At 45.3% G+C, this 17179-nt stretch overlaps 1 pseudogene; it reads right to left on the bottom strand.

Annotated features, from left to right (window-relative positions):
• Positions 1-276: 276 nt before the first annotated feature.
• LOC116596385 lies at positions 277-2281 on the bottom strand (annotated as a pseudogene).
• Positions 2282-17179: the final 14898 nt, after the last annotated feature.

Genomic DNA, 17179 nt, shown 5'->3' with positions numbered 1-17179 from the left:
TGCCGTTTTATCAGCTGCACCTTCAATATTGTAAAATCACTCTGCAATTTCCTTTACCATGAATTTTTTTACCATCATTTCCTTTGGGCCATGTTCATCCTTTTCATCACACCCATTTCCCCATTTACGTTAGGGGTGCCTTCAGGAGGTTCCTCTAGCGGCATATTTTGGCTCAGCAGCAGCGTCAACCTTCCCACCATTGATTACTTCTACAACTCCATTTACGTTCAAGTCTCACTTCAGGTATTAATATTTTTTCATTTCTTCTCTACACTTTCATCTTTGTTGGCCAGTTCTTTGGGGGATCCATTTTTGTAAAATGTCACATGGGTGAGATGGAGACAACACACCCATGCTTTGTGGCCTGTGAATGAACTGAGTGATGGATGTGCAGTGACGAATCATTAGCAGAATTTGAGAGAAGTACCATGATTGGTCACTGATCGCAAAGCACCTCTGTTACATAATGATATGTGGACCCAACATCTAGCAGGGGTGTTTGTAGTTCGGGTAGCAACTCGCAGTATATACCATGGTAACTGACACTTCAACTCTGCTCAACTAGGACGGCCTTTACCTACTTGTTGATATTGACAGACAGGCTTAAAACTGACTGCTGAATAATAGCCCATTGAAGTTATGTCAAGTAACGAATCTTAAAACACTTAAATGCAACATTAGTACATGCAGAGTGCATGCTGAGATGGGTTTCAATTTTTCATTATTCGGCAGTCAGCTTTAAAATGTACCTTAGGGGGTGCCTGGGTGGCTCAGTGGGTTAAGCCGCTGCCTTCGGCTCAGGTCATGATCTCGGGGTCCTGGGATCGAGTCCCGCATTGGGCTCTCTGCTCAGCAGGGAGCCTGCTTCCCTCTATCTCACTCTCTGCCTGCCTCTCTGTCTGCTTGTGATCTCTCTCTGTCAAATGAATAAATAAAATCTTAAAAAATAATAATAATAAAATAAAATGTACCTTAGGGTGACAGTTTTAGAAATACAGAAAGGACCTTTGAGGCACCTGGGTGACTCTGTCAGTTGGGCGTCTGATTCTTGGTTTCAGCTCAGGTCGTGATCCTGAGGTGGTGGGATGGAGCCCCGCATTGGGCTTATAGTCAGTGGGGAGTCTGCATGAGATTTTCTCCCTCTCCCTCTGCCCCTCTCCTCGCTATCTCTCTCTCTAAATAAATAAAATCTTTTTTAAAAGAAAGAGAGAAGATATCATTAACGATCCCATAATTTGGTACCAGAAATTATCCAACATTATGGATGATTTCTCCTCCTTGGGTTTCACTTTGCTCCTATAGTCACTTGAGGTCTCAGCAGCACTGAGAAACCCATTTGGGTGGAAGCCCAGGCAGGACAAGCATAGAAACATCCTGAACAGTCTTCATTGAGGCAGTCTCCGAGTCCATTCCACTGAAAATGAGGAGACCCTGGTGATCGCAGGCCTTGTTCTTCTCTGGTGTCACTTACCAGTCAGAACCAATTGTTGCCTTTTTTAGTGAGCCTACTTTTTTTCTCTTTTTCCAGCTTCTGAAGCAAATTCAGTTTGCTTTCATGGGTTTGAAAATTGTAATGACCACAAAGCTTTAGCACTTCTTCCAGCTGAATCAGGTTTTCTTCTCTGCTGTTCTTAGAATCAACATCCATACTGTCATTGATTATCTGTGTACATGTTGGACAAACTTTCCAGCCAAGTACAAGCTGTCTTCCAAATTTTGCACTCAGAAAAAGGGCATCATTTAAGTCAATTACACGCAAAATCTGTTGGCTGTTTTTTTGTGTACGTTGAATGAGTCACAAAGACGACTTCTGCAAATCCTCACATCTGCCAGCGTACTGGGTTTCCTGTCTTGCTCAGGAAAGTCTTCCTTTTCTCCTTTAAGCTTAGAGCCTGAAAACGTATTATAAGACAGTGATAAAGCAATATAAGCAATGTAAGTTAAACATTTGCTCTACTTTGCAGTTAATTCCTATGAGCATGCTTTCATGGTCAGGTAACTAGGCATGTGATTAAGTCCGGGTCCCACCACTCTGGACTTCGGGCAGATTACTCAACTTCCCTGGGTCTCAGTTTCCTCATTATTAGGTTTAATACCCAATGCAGGTATTATAACTGGAAACTTGTACCTCTTAATCCCCTTCACCTATTTTTGCACAAATTTTCAGTCATAAGTAAGTGACAGAGATGGAAAGTAGAGCATAGGGGATATAGTTAATAATATTGTAACAGTGGTGTAGGGAGGCAGATGGTAGCTACACTTACCTTGGTGAGGATTGCATAAGCCACAGAATGCTCCAGTCACTGTGTGTGCTCCGGAAACTAATTTAACATTGTATGTCAACATACTTCAATAATAAACTTTTTAATTTAAAAATTTGTAATTAAAAATCTCAGAATAATTTTTTAAGATGTATCTATTTGAGAGAGAGAAAGAGGAAAAATTTGGGGGGGGGGGGTAGGGATGGAAAGAGGGAGAGAGAGGAGGAGAGAAGCAGACGCCCTGCTGAGCACAGAGCCCGATACAGGGCTCGATCTCACTACCCTGAGATTATGACCTGAGCCAAAATCAAGAGTCAGACACTTAACCTCCTGGTGCCACCCAGGCCCCCCAGAACAATTTTTTTTTAAGAGGGTATTCATTGTACCTAACTCAGGAAGGTTTTGTAAGGCTTAAATGTATAAGTTAATGCATAAAAGCTTTAGCCTGAAGACCAGCGTATAGCAAATACTCAATAAATAGCTATTGTATCAATTATTATTAGCAATACAAACAGACTACGTTCCACGTGTTTGTTTTGCTGGTTTCACCCTCATTGATCCCTGGGAATCGTGCTACATACACACAAAGCAAAATCTCACTCAACACAGGTGTGGTGTGAATGCTCTCCAAGACCAGTTCCCACTACCATGTCAAGTGTCTGCTCAGGGAACACAGTAGAGAGGAGGGGGGCCAAGTGTTCACAGAGGAGCTGGGCCAGCCAGGTTTCATCATGCCAGCTGCCTGGGAAATGCATTCAGACATGTGCCCCGTGCCTCAGCAGTCATTGCACAAGACACCGGGAACACACCCTCGGGGAGACACACGTAGTCACAAAGCAGGTATAGTGTGTCTGCCGGGACCCGCCACCCCTAAAACAGAGGGCAGTGAGAGGTGACAGACACAAAGATGACACTCAGAGGGCATGTGACAACCTCATTCCTGAGGGACTCTGGCAGGACCTCTTCCCTCAGCCCCCTCCCCTCCAGCGGGCCCCAGGGACAGCTGCCCCAGGGGGGACAGCTGGGAGGTGACGCGCCTCGCAGTGCTGACTGTCAGAAATTGCTGCTCCGCCAGCACTTGGAATCGTCCTTCCAGGACCGGACATGGATTTGCCTGTAGCCTTTCTTCCGCTCCAAGCTCTGCCATCTGAGAGTGCTGTTAGCAAGAGGCAAATGTAGAAGCTTCTCACCCACTCTTAGTGGAGTGAGAGCACTCCACTGTGGAGCCCAGGAGCACATGTGGCTTATACCCACGTGGTTTAAGTCATTAACCGTCCCTAAAGGGATTCACACTCGGGGCATGATTTAGATTTGATTTTAGTTCCACTTAAAGATCTTCGATGACTGGCTCAGCCTTGTTCCACTCCCAGCCTAGAATTCTCTCTCTGCCAGTTTGTAGCCCTCCCTACATGCCGACCACAGCTCAAGCACGGCCCGCAGACCTTCTTCTACCACTGTAGACAGCAGGTGACATTTCACTGAGCGAAAGAAGCAACCAACCAAGACTCGGGAAGGAGTTTTATTCTGACAAGATTTGAATGTGTAAAGTTACATGAGCCATTGCCCCCACGCGGCACTGAGATATCACCTTTCAAAAGTAAGTTTGCAGAGAGAATGTGATGATAAAGGGGAAATGATCATAATCTAACATCAGGAAAGAGGACTATACGGTGGGGGGGAAAGACCGTAAGGAAAGACGTTTAAAATTAGTGCGTTTTCTGTAGTTAAGTTTATGCCTAGATATTTTATTGGTTTTGGTGCAACAATTGTAAATGGGATTTTGTTTTGTGTTTTAGAGAAAGAGAAAGAATGCATATGTTGAGGTGGGGAGCTAGGAGCAGAGGGAGAGAGAGAATCTCAGGCAGACTCTGCACTGAGTACAGAGCCCAACATGGGGCTTGATCCTATGACCCTGAGAGCATGACCTGAGCCAAAATCAAGAGTCCAACACGCCTTTTTTCTTGATTCATTTTTTTAAGATTTTATGCATTTATTTGAGAGTGAGAGAGAGTGCACGGGAGAGAGCACAAGCAGGGGCAGCAGCAGAGGGAGAGGGAGAAGCAGGCTCCCGGCTAAGCAAAGAGCCTGATGCGGATCTCGATCCCAGGCCCCTGGGACCATGATCTGAGCCGAAGAGAAACTGAGCCACCCAGGCATCACCAGGTTTTCTTAATTTCACTCATTTTCTTAATTTTTACATAGCAGGATTATGACTCTCATTTTCTTCTTTATGCTTTTCTGCATTTTCTGTAGTGTTCTATTTTATCTCATTTGCCCATTTCTCACCTAGATCAGAATTCAGCTTCTGGGGGCGTCTGGGTGGCTCAGTAGGTTGAAGCCTCTGCCTTTGGTTCGGGTCATGGTCTCAGGGTCCTGGGATTGAGCCCCACATCGGGTTCTCTGCTCAGCAGGGAGCCTGCTTCCTCCTCTCTCTCTGCCTGCTTTACTGCCTACAGTAATCTCTGTCTATCAAATAAATAAATAAAATCTTTAAAAAAAAAAAAGAATTCAGCTTCTGTCCCTCAAAAGCCCCTGCTCCTGACTCCAAGTCCCTGAATCTTCACCCCACCCCGCCCTTACTCTTAACCCCAAATGTCTCTATCTCCTGACTCTTCTTCCTACTATGTGTTCCTATAGGGCACACAGGCAGGAAACAATGGGATTTTTCTTTTTTAAATCATGTTCCCAGCTTCTCTTGAGAAATCAGAAGACCTATCAGACTGCTCCAGGATTCCCACGTGGCAATGACCCCTTGGTGCCACCTACAGTCATTCCATTTCCAGTATAGCTTCTTGTCCCTACAATCGGAAGCTGAGTATTAGGTGGTTTATTTTTCAATAGAACTGTTTTTCTTTTTGCATTCCCATAAGAAAAAAGAGCAGTCAACCAAGAGGTCCATCTGCTTTGGGGAAAAATTCTAGAGAGCACCCTTCTTCGTTAAATGAAGATTATTCCTACATGTTTATTATGCAAACATGGGTCTGTTTCATTCATTTACATCACCTTCCTGACCTCTGACCTAGATGATGGTCAAGATGCCTTCCCCCAGCTTGGGTGTTCATGATTGCTGGACGTACTGGCACTCTCTGGCTTAAGAATGAAAGAGAAGCTCCCTGACCCACACACCAGCTCCTGACCCTCATCTTCTCCCTCCAGCCAGTCTGCAGGCTCGATCTTGGAGAAATCAGAGAAACAAATGGCACCTCTTGTGACCCCATTGCAGGAAGCCGGGAAGGAGCCATCCCCCCTGCCCTGGGCTACATCCCACCTGCACCATACTTTGGGCTCCTAATAACTGAAGACCCAACTGCAAGTGACCTAAATGAAGTCAGAAACAACCTCGCTGGGCATAGAGGTGAACAAATCACACCACCACAGCAAGAAGGAATGGGGACTAACTGGTAGGTGGATGACTCATGGAATTTTCCACATTACCTGTGCACACTCCAAGGCCCACCTCAAGTTCATCTGCCTATGAAACACCACCCCAGAAAGTCCCCCAACTCCTTTGAACCAAGATGGCTGATAGCCTGGATGTCTTCTTTGTAACTAACTCACAGCCTTGTGGCATTTCTTGAATGTGTTTGGCACAGAGACAAGTCAATTCTCACGGAACATCATATGAATGAATGAATGAATGAGTGAATGAATGAATGAATGATTAAATGAATGGGAGGGGGATGGGACTGGAGGAAGCTGGCAGACTGATGCATTCACTCAGGAAAGGAAGAAAGACCTTAGATTAAACCAGGGATAATAAAGATGAAGAAGATCACAGATCTTAGAGATTTGATAGGATCTAGCCACTGGGGGAACGTGGGGGTGAGGAGTTGGAAGAAGCCGACAGTGCCTAGGTTTTCTATTTGGGACTCGAAGTCTGTTCGTAGGAGAGGAAAGTCAGGGGTCCCCACAGCCTTGACAGCACCTGCCTCTTACTGCATTGTTCATTCCTGCTTTGGGCACAAGAGGATGCTCTCTCAGGAATAAGAGCCCAGTAATGAGATCAGAGTCAAGATTGTGGCAGTGAAACAGAAACAGAGAACACACACAAGAAGGGCTGATGTTTGGGTTATAACATCACTGGAAACTCCCTGAACGCAAACCACTTGCTCAGGTCCTGTGGAGAGAGGGGACCTCTCAGCTGCTGGGCTGGGCGGCTGTCATATTAACACTGGTGCCAGAGTCAACATCCAGGCAAAGGACACAGCTCCATAAATGAGCCCTGAAAAGTACGGAGGCCACAGGCCGCTGGCAAGGATGGAGGAACAGTTCCGAACAGTACAGTACAAAGAGCCCCAAACTTTTCATTAAATGACATCAGGCTGACCTGACCACTGTGTTTTATATTTCTCTAGCTTTAAAAAAAAAGAAAGAAAGAAAGAAAAAAGGAACCCAGAGGTCCTGGGAAGATCACACCCCACGATTTGAAGTGTAGGGGAGAACAGCATCAAAATCATCTCCCATTGAGTTGAAATATCTCTGAGAATAGGAATGGAGACAAGGACTGGCCCTTATAATGAGAAAGAACTTCCTTAAACTGAAGAAAGTCCACCTGGGGAAATTCAGGTTGGCCCACGTTCTGGCAGAAAGGGTACATGTTACACATCAGCCACCCTTCTCAAAGACTCACCGCCCAGAAATTTAAGGCTTTTCTCCTTCTCGCTGCCCCTTCAGGCGTCTTCTCTGGCCTAAACAATCTCTGTTCATTTTGTTCTTCTAACTCCCTCGTCTAATCAGGTTTGCTCATTTCTGTGGCTTGTTTCCTGTTTCTTTTTTTTTTTTTAACTGAATTTTATTTTTATTAAAGTACAAGTAACATCTAGTGGCGGATTCGTTTCAGGTGTACAGCATGATTCAACAGCTCCGTGTGTGTGTTAGGACTCACCACAGTAAGGACAGTCCCCGTGTGTCACCAAACAGCATTACAGTATTATCCACGGGGTTCCCTATGCTGGACTTTTCATCGCTGTGACTTCTTTATTATGTAACTGGAACTTTGTGCCTCTTAATCCCTTTTATCTATTTCACCCTTCTCCCCACCCCCAGCTCCCCTCTGACAACCACCAGTTCCCTTTAAGAGTCAGTTTTTTTGTCTCTTTTTTCCCTTGTTTTGTTTCTTAAATTCCATGTGTGAGTGAAATCGTATGGTATTTGTCTTTCTCTGACTTATTTCACTTAACATTATACCTTCTAGATCCATCCATGATGTCACAGACAGCAATATCTCATTATTTTTATGACTGAGTAATATTCCTCTGGGTGTGTGTGTGTGTGTGTGTGTGTGTGTGTGTGGTGTGCACGCGCACATGTGTGTGTGTACGTATACCACTTCTTTTTTATCCATTCATCTCTGATGGACGCGAGATGCTCCCATATCTTGGCTGTTGTAAATAATGCTGCAATGAACATAGAGATGCAGATATCTTTTCAAATTAGTGTTTTCATTTTCTTTAAGCAAATACCTAGTAGTGGAATCGCTGGATCATATGGTAATTCTATTTTCAATTTTTTGAGGAACCTCCATACTGTTCGCACTATGGTTGTTCCAATTTGTATTCCTGCCAACAGTGAATGAGGATTCCTTTTTCTCCACATCCTCACCAATGCTTATTTCTTGTCTTTGTGACATTAGCCATTCTGACAGGTGTGAGGTTGTCTCTCGTGATAGTTTGGGTTTGCATTTCCCTGATGATGAGAGATGCTGAGCATCACTCATGTGTCTGTTGGCCATTTGGGTAGGTCTTCTTTGGCAAAATGACTGTTCAGGTCTTCTACTCATTTTTTAGTCAGATTATTTGGGGGTGTTTTTGGTGTTGTGTATTTTTTTTTTTAAGATTTTATTTATTGTCAGAGAGAGAGAAGAGAGCAAGAGCGAGCACAGGCAGAGTGGCAGGCAGAGTCAGAGGGAGAAGCAGGCTCCCTGCGGAGCAAGGAGCCCGATGTGGGACTCAATCCCCGGACGCTGGGATCATGACCTGAACCGAAGGCAGCTGCTTAACCAACTGAGCCACCCAGGCGTCCCTGGTGTTGCGTATTTGTCTCTTGTTTCTCTTCTTTTCACCTCCAAAATGCTTCAGCAAGATGTCAGGAGCCCAAGCCATGTCCAACGCAGTGAAGAAATTGCCATGCATTCTTCTGCCATTCTGAATTCCCTTTCACTGAAAAACAGGCAAAGGATATAAGCAGGCATATTACAGAAAAAGAAATATAACTGGCCAATAACATATGCCCAACTTTACTAATAGAGACATGCAGATAAAAGTAACCATACGGGAGGGTTCAGTCAGTAAGCATCAGACTCTTGATTTCAGCTCAGGTCTTGATCTCAGGGTCCAATTCAAGCCCTGCTTGGGCTCCACGCTGGGTATAGAACTTACTTTAAAAAAATGAAATAAAATAACAATATAGCATTTTCACCTAACAATAAAAAAAGATAAAAATCATACTGAATATTTGATGTTGATGAAGGATTCTTCAACTTCTATTGGTCGAAATATAATTTAGAACAGTCAAGTAATATCTGAAGACACGTAATCACTCTCAGCCATCTATTCCACTTTTGGGAATTTATCTTTCATCCTTGGTAGCACAAATGTGTAAAAATAGTTGAAAAGAGCTATACTATTGTTTGTAGTAGGAAAAGAATGGAAACAATCGAAACATTCAGTAATAGAAACTAGTTAAATAAATAATGGTACGGACATACAATGGAAGTCTATGCAGCCCTTAAAAAGAATAATCTAGGGATGCCTCTGTGGCTCAGTTGATTAAGCGTCTGCTTTTGGCTCAGGTCATGATCCCTGGGTCCTGGGATTAAGCCCCGCATTGGGCTCCCTGCTCGGTGGAGAGCCTGCTTTTCCCTCTCCCTCTGCCTTCTGCTCTCCATGCTTATGCACTCTCTCTGTGTGTCAAATAAATGAATAAAATCTTTAAAAATAAATAACTAAAAAGAATGGTATAGATCCTAATCTTCGGAGTTGGAACGATGTCTAGGATGTTTTGTTAAATGAAAATGAACAAATTTCAGAAGTCCAAGTAAATAGGTTCATTTTTTTTTAACATTGACCATTAATTTTTTTTATTTCTTTTCAGCGTAACAGTATTCATTGTTTTTGCACCACATCCAGTGCTCCATGCAATATGTGCCCTCCCTAATACCCACCACCTTGTTCCCCCAACCTCCCACCCCCCACCCCTTCAAGACCCTCAAGTTGTTTTTCAGAGCCCATAGTCTCTCATGGTTCACCTCCCCTTCCAATGTCCCTCAACTCCCTTCTCCTCTCCATCCCCCCATGTCCTCAATGTTATTTGTTATGTTCCACAAATAAGTGAAACCATATGATAATTGACTCTCTCTGCTTGACTTATTTCACTCAGCATAATCTCTTCCAGTCCCGTCCATGTTGCTACAAAAGTTGGGTATTCATACTTTTTGATAGAGGCATAATACTCCATAGTTTATATGGACCACATCTTCCTTATCCATTCATCCGTTGAAGGGCATCTTGGTTCTTGCCACAGTTTGGCGACCGTGGCCATTGGTGCTATAAACATTGGGGTACAGATGGCCTTTCTTTTCACTACATCTGTATCTTTGGGGTAGATACCCAGTAGTGCAATTGCAGGTTCATTTTTAATAACTGTGTTTATATATGCAGAGCTATAGGGATATGTATAGGAAAAATAAAAACACTATAAAACAGTGATTCTTAAAATGAGGTCCCTGTACCAGCAGCACCAGCATCATTAGGAAATTTATTAGAAACACCAATTCTCAGGCCCCACCCAGACCAGCTGAATGAGAATTTCTAGGGGTGAGGCCCAGCAATCCGGTTTACAAGCCTTCCAGGTTATCATGCTCCCTAAACTCAGAATTGCGTTCTAGTGAGAGCATTTATCTGGAGGTAGAAAGAGAAGAGACCTAGCTGACAGGGGAAGTTCTACTTGTTTATCATTTCTGTGTTGTTGAAAAAATTAATCACATTAATGAAGAATGCTTTTCTAAGATGTACACATCTTAGGAGGTTTTGCTAACTTATCAGTTGAATCGACCTCACACTCTCTTGAAGAATATCCAGCGTGTAAGAATTCAGATTTGTGAAGCCAATAACGTAGGGAAATACTTCCAATACTGAATGGTTTCTGACATCACTGGAGTCAAGTAAAACACACGCGTGGGGAGTTGAACTTGGCTGTGTTGTGGGAGCTCAGGCTCTCTGAGCTTCGGTGGTCTCCTCTGTCGCCGCAGATGACAACAGCCACCTTGTCCCCTCACAGGTCATGGGGAAAAGATGACACGTGGAAAGCACACTACTAATGGTCATATCTTTAGCGGTGAGGCACCTTAAAACACCAAAGTGTTCTCAGCAACCTGATCAACTCATTCCATTTTTCAGAAACATCATCACTGCACACAGCTGTCCCAAAATGACCCTCCCAGTAGCAAGACTCTGCCAGGGAGCCTTGGCACGGGCCTGCCGAGGTCACTTTTACTAGTGAAATGTGAGAAACCCTGATGAGCCAGGGAAGAGGTACAAATGATTTCTTCCCACCCATTCCCAAGCCCTCCGCCCAGGCGCCTCAAGCCTGTTTTGTGTTGTCTCTTTTATAGGCTGTGAAAGGCCTCCCCGGTTTTCTCACCTGCCTGTCCTCAGACAACAAAGCAGGCTTTTCTGTTCGCACAAAGTGCTTCTTGCTCTCTTGATGCATGAGAAAACGTGGAGCAGAAGAACAATAATGTGCTACTTCTTTTTGCTCCAATAAAAAAAAAAGAGTTATGACACAGAAGCCTGGGGCCAAAGCAGGCTCACTGTTGTGTGTTTTGACAAAGAAATCTTTTCTGGAAGCACAGTCCAAGGGCAGATGGCAGTAAGTGAGTCCATGCAGCATAGATCATGGGGTTGGGAGGCTCCTGTCCTGGCATTAGGACTTTGGTCTCTGGACCCAGTTAGGTGCTCAGAGTAGCAGGCAGGACCCTGGCCTTCCCAGGCCCAGGGAAGAGAATAGCTGAGGGCAGTTTGCAGGTGCACAGAATTGGAGGTCCTGTGTCTGGCCCCCCACTCCCAGCCCTGTTCCGCCAGCCCTTCCAGGGTCTCTGGCTACAGGGAAGATGTTGGGACAAACACCGGTGGATTCTCAGTTTTCCCCACTGAGACACTGACATGATGGGTTTTGGGAAGAGTCCAAGGATCGGCCTTTTTTTTTTTTCCTTTTAACTTCTCTGGGTGTTTCTGACAAACAGCCAAATTTAAGAACCTGTTTTAGAGTCATCTAAAACATTTTCCCTTCTGTGAAACTCTGACTGTCCTAGGCAAAACTGGTCTCACCACCCACCTTGGCCTTCTTTATTCTTCATGCAGGCCCCTTCTAAGGGAGACTGTACCAATGTGAAGCTGATTACTCCCTTACACATCTCTCTCACCTGCTAAAATGAGCAGGGGTCAGGTCAGCATGGTCCGACTCCAAGCTTTGCCCCTTGTGAGGATTATTTTGAAATCCCTAAATACAGTCATGTTCGTTGCAGTTTGTCTCAATATGCTAGAAATGAACAAATGAAAACCCAAGGATGCCACCATCAGCCTTCGGGGTGGTTGTATCCCCCATTCTGCCCTCAAGGTGGCTCACATGTCGGGCATAAAGGGGCTAGTTTCCATTAAATACAAATGTTCTTAATCTCTTTCCTACTTTTTAGACTAGAAAATAAATATAAATGGAAGTTCTAGTATGTTCTTCCTGCTCCCCAATGGGTCCTCCTTAGGGATCTCACAACCTGCTTTGGAGAGCTTTAGTTTAAAACACATAATGGATGCCTCACACATAGGAGATGCTTAGTTAATGCAAATTCTCTTCCCTGGGGGGAACATGCTTGGCAAAAGACACTTGGGATATCATCCAGTCCTTACCTCTCTGGTGAATCTTGGAAGTTTATCTCTGTAGGGAGGGGAATCAGGGAAGAGCAGTGAAGGGACCCCAGTGAGAGGGGCACTTGAGGACTCTTAAGTCTGGCTTGTGTGAGGCCAGACCCTGACAGCAAGGCATGAGAGTCATTGAGTCGCTCTACTGGGGTCCTCACCAAGGCCATGAGCAGAAATAGTTCACTCCAGAAAAGAAGGGAAACTGAGAAGGGAGCTCAGGTGCCCAACCAGGCAGTCTGGCCTGCCGAACAGCTGTCTTTGGCTGACACATCGGTCCCTGAAGACAGCAGCCTCCCTCAGATCCCAGCAATACACAACATCCCTGACTCAAAAACGCAGTTCTCCTTTTTCCTAAGTGTCATCTTAACTACAAAGTAGATGGACACATTGCAGCCAAAGCCACCAGCTTCCACATCCCTAGGTGTGACCATGAATATTACATGTCTTGCCTGCTGCTTGTGGGACCTGGACAAACACCACAGGCCCCTTCCTCCTCCTTCGTCTTCCTCCCTAGGTAGGGGTTGGAAACAGACCTTGTGGCTCCTCTGAGGGGCAGCCTGACAAGGAGTCTCTATGCCCACACAGGAACAGCTCTGTGTGGCTAGCCGCTGGCCTGTGGCCTTTGATAAAGCCACACAGGGAAAAGCTCTCTCAGGCAACAGGCCTAGTGAACGGAGCGTTTACTGGCCCTTAGCAGTCCTGTGATGGCGAGTCATGGCCCCTCCCTCCAGCCCACTTCAGAAACACAACTTAAATAACGGCTTTCATGTAAAGTTCTGAAGTGAGCCAAGGTTTGGGAAGCTCCGGGCTTTTAAGATGTGGCTTTCCTCCTGCTTTGAATGGTCTCCTTTGACTAAACCTAAACCAAGCTATCAATCAACAAAAATTTATTGAGCACTTACTCTATTTCATTTCACTGCAACAAAACTTTTTTAAACGTGCTCTCATGTACCCAGCTATAAGCAAACTTCAAATAAAGAGAGATGAGGCAGAAAACAGAGGCACGGTCCCGGGGATGTCATAGACAGCATGGTGACTGTAGTTAACAGTACTGTAGTGTGCGTTTGACAGCTGCTGAGAGAGTAGATCTTAAAAGCTTTCCTCACAAGAAGGAAAAATGTGCAACTGCGTGTGATGACGGTGTTCACTGAGCTTATTCCAATAATCATCTCACAAGACACATATGTCAAATCTACATTGTACACCTAAGACTTAAACTAAATTGACGTATGGTATATGTCAACTTGATCTCAATTTTTAAAATGAAAATTTTAATAAAATAAAACGTTTTTTAGAAGAAAAGAGAGGCATGGGACTCCAGAGCTCAGAGAGACTATAGCTTAACTTTTGTTTTAGAGATGACAGAACAAGGACGCCTGGGTGGCTCTGTCAGTGAAGCATCTGACTTTTGATTTTGGCTCAGGTCACGATCTCAGGGTTGGGAGTTCAAACCCCGAGTAGGGCGCCCTGCCCAGAGGGGAGTCTGCTTCTCTCCCTCTGCCTCTGCCCCTCCCCACACTCACGTGTGCTCACTCACACTCTCTCTCGCTGTCTCTCTCCCCCTTAAATAAATAAATAAATCTTTTTTAAAAATGACAATACAGAGGCACAAATAGTTCACTAACATGCTCAAAGGCTTCCAGCTGGTCCCAGTTAATAAACTGGGTGAATCATGGACCCCTAGAGCAGGGATGGACATCCTATATGTTTTATGCAGTCAGGCTCCAACTGCAATTTGCTGATTCCTAGATCCTTCCTCAAGAAATGCTGATGCAGGCAGTCTGGGAAAGGCCCAGAGATCTGCATTTCTAAGAGCCCCTCCACAAAGGCACCCTCCCTACACCCGTAGCTCATTTGGACGCAGATAGCACTCTGTGAGACACACTGGTCTAGTCCAAATTTCCAGGAAATGCAAATTGCCATTAGGCAATACACACTTGCTGAGAGGCTGGCATACTCCACTACTGGATGGCTCTCGGCATTCAAGAATGTTCCCTCCTATTACAGTGTTTCGAGGAGGAGCCTTCAGGTCCCATAAAGACACATGCTCAGGTGACTCTAGGTGATAAGACCATGTGCAGAAGGAAGAAGGGAGAACTTCCAAGACAGGACTGGGGACAGGACTATAGGAGTCCCCCGTGCGGAGCTCAAACAAGAGCCAATTGTCCTCAGGTGCAAGAAGTGTTCCCAGGGACCCAGCAGGTGGTCTGCCCTCAGAAGTGGGCATTGGTTCTTCCCAAGAGAGAAAATTTGGGTTAACTTGTCATCCATGATGACTATGCATGTAATTTGTAAATAAGGATGAATTTACTAAAAGGACGCTGAAAATATTTTACTGATACAGATGAACAATTTTTAAAATTTTCAAGCAACAATGAAGGAAACGAATCCCTCTTTCACACGATACTTCTTAGTATTTGAAGACAACAGCCTGTCCTTCCTAAGTCATCTTTTTTTCTGAAGATGCATCTCCAGTTACTTCAGTGAGATCGGGCTAACGCTTCACCAGCCCTGGCTATGTTTGCTGTGTGCCATGAGCTGATACTTGCCTCAAGAACCAGGGCCATTCACCACTATCACAGGTTCTTAAAGAAGCTCTGCCCGGGAACATGCCAGGAATGATCATTCTCTTTAATTCAAGTATTCATTCAAAATAGGTTTATTGAGTACCTTCTATGTGCAGTCACTGCTTAAGTACGGAAAAGAAGACAGAAAAAGTCCCTGCCGTCTCCCATGAGCTCACATGCCAGTAGAGGAAACAGGCAAAAAACAAGAAGTATATAATATAATGTTGTATGCAATGTAAGTGCTCTGAGAAATAAAAATAAAGCAGGATCCGGGACTAAAAGTCCATGGGGATGGGTGGCCATCTTAGACCGGATGGTCAACGAAGGTCTCACTTGAAAATTAATTCTTAAGATCTGAATGCAGTGAGGGAGAGATATGACACTATATGAGGCAAGTGTATTACACATAGAAAAAGAGCCCATGCAAAGACCCTAAGGAAGGAACTAGCTTGGTTTTTTGGGTTTTTTTTAAGATTTTATTTATTTATTTGACAGATAGAGATCATAAGTAGGCAGAGAGGCAGGCAGAGAGAGAGGAGGAAGCAGGCTCCCTGCTGAGCAGAGAGCCCGATGGCGGGGCTTGATCCCAGAACCCTGAGATCATGACCTAAGCTGAAAGCAGAGGCTTAACACACTGAACCACCCAGGTGCCCCAGAACTAGCTTGTTTTTGAACAGAACAATGAGGCCAGTTGGTTAGAGGGCTGAAGGGGAAGGAGAGGAGATCAGATGGACTGCTCGAAGTCACCAATAATGCTTAATGCGAGCAATAGCAGAGAGAGAGACAGTGAACCAGCCGCTAAAATCCTAGCGAAGAAGGGGGAAATGACTGAAGGTGGGTCAGGGACTTGAAGAAAGAACAACGGCCTGTGAGTAGAGTCTGATGGCACATGCTTCACTGAAACTGCAGGGTTTGGGGGTAGGAAGAAGGAGAAACTGCCTGGCAGGAATGAGAGGGATCCCTACTCAGCCTCAGCGTCCTGGTTGGCCTCAAGAAACGTGCGCAAAGAACACTGTCCTCGGGAGATAGTCAGGTTTTCCTGAAGCAAGGTCAAGTTCCATTCAAAGCACAGGTTGAAATCACAAGCCGTTTTTCTGGTGACCGACCAAGAGTTCGAGAAGGCCTCCTAGAAGGACTGGGGGTGGAGAGAGGGAGGAGAGTGGTCAGATTGGGAATATACAAAGCCACCTTGCAGAGGTGGGTTTCCTGGGTGGTGATGCCCTGGGAGTCTCAGATTTCTGGTGGGGCCTTCATATGCTTGAGGGAAGGTGAATCTCCATCTCGAGACTGGTCTCTCATAGACATTATAGTAGTGAAATGGGGCTCCTGTGGGGAGGGTGGTCTTCCCACTTACCAGGAACACACCACTCTGTCAGCCTCTCTCAAACTACCTTGTTCAATAACACTCTTGCCCCAAGCTCCAGGGGATCTCCTGGGAAGCTGGACTGAAGTGTGTGCAGATATGAGCCTCCAGCTGTGAGCCCTAAGGCCCTGTCTTAAAACCAAATGGAAGCTGTCTCCCGGGCTGCTATTCCCAAGGCCCACACTTAAACTCAATCCTTTCCAGAGAGAAAGTGAGGGCTCAGAGGAAAGGTCAGAGTCAAACCAATCCACCTCAGGCTGTCCCAGCTTCCCCGGTTGGCAGAAGCTGCTGGAACATCTTCTCACACAGGCCCCACAAGAGAAGAACAAGCTTCCTCTCTCCAAAGAGAGGCCAGGCTTCAGCAAGAAGGTCTTGTGAGTTCTTTGCCCTGTGGGGGGAGGTGGGAAGCCGAGGTGGGGGAGGGCATCTTGAGCATGCCCTAGAGTAGGAAAGAACTGCCTTTGGCTTGTGTACTAAAGCCCTGAAGTGAAATGCAGTGTCCCAGTGCACAGGACATGGATTATGTCATAGCTGCACTGCCACTGTCCGTTCAGCCCAAGATCATGAGCTGTGTGTATCTCTGTGGCCAAGCTTAATGGTGTAAGAAATAGCCTGTCTTGGGCACCTGGGTGGCTCAATCAGTTAAGTAGCTGCCTTCGTCTCAGGGCATGATTCTGGGGTCCTGGGATTGAGCCCCATGTCAGGCTCCCAGCTCAGTGGGGAGTCTGCTTCTCCCTCTTTCTCTGACTCTACCCCCCTGCTCATGCTCACACTCTCTCTCTCTCTCAAATAAATAAATAAAATTTAAAGAAGAAGAAGAAGATGAAAAAGAAGAAGTATAGTAGTAGTAGTAGTAGTATCCCCTCTTGATTTTTAATAACTTGGTTTCTGATTCCATGCCCCCTTTCCAACAGTATGACAGAAAATGAAACTTGGTTATCTTTGGTGTATTCTCAGTGTGTTATGTCAGAGTTCCAGGATTCCAGTGCCACGGTATCACTGGGATAGGTGTGGAGGGACCCATTGGTCATCAGCTGTCTGTCCCCACAGGTTTGCCTGCAAGGCTCACTGCCT

Source organism: Mustela erminea, chromosome 7, assembly GCF_009829155.1.
Source record: "Mustela erminea isolate mMusErm1 chromosome 7, mMusErm1.Pri, whole genome shotgun sequence".
Classification (NCBI taxonomy): Eukaryota; Metazoa; Chordata; class Mammalia; order Carnivora; family Mustelidae; genus Mustela; species Mustela erminea.
This window is presented reverse-complemented; position numbering and strand designations above follow the sequence as displayed.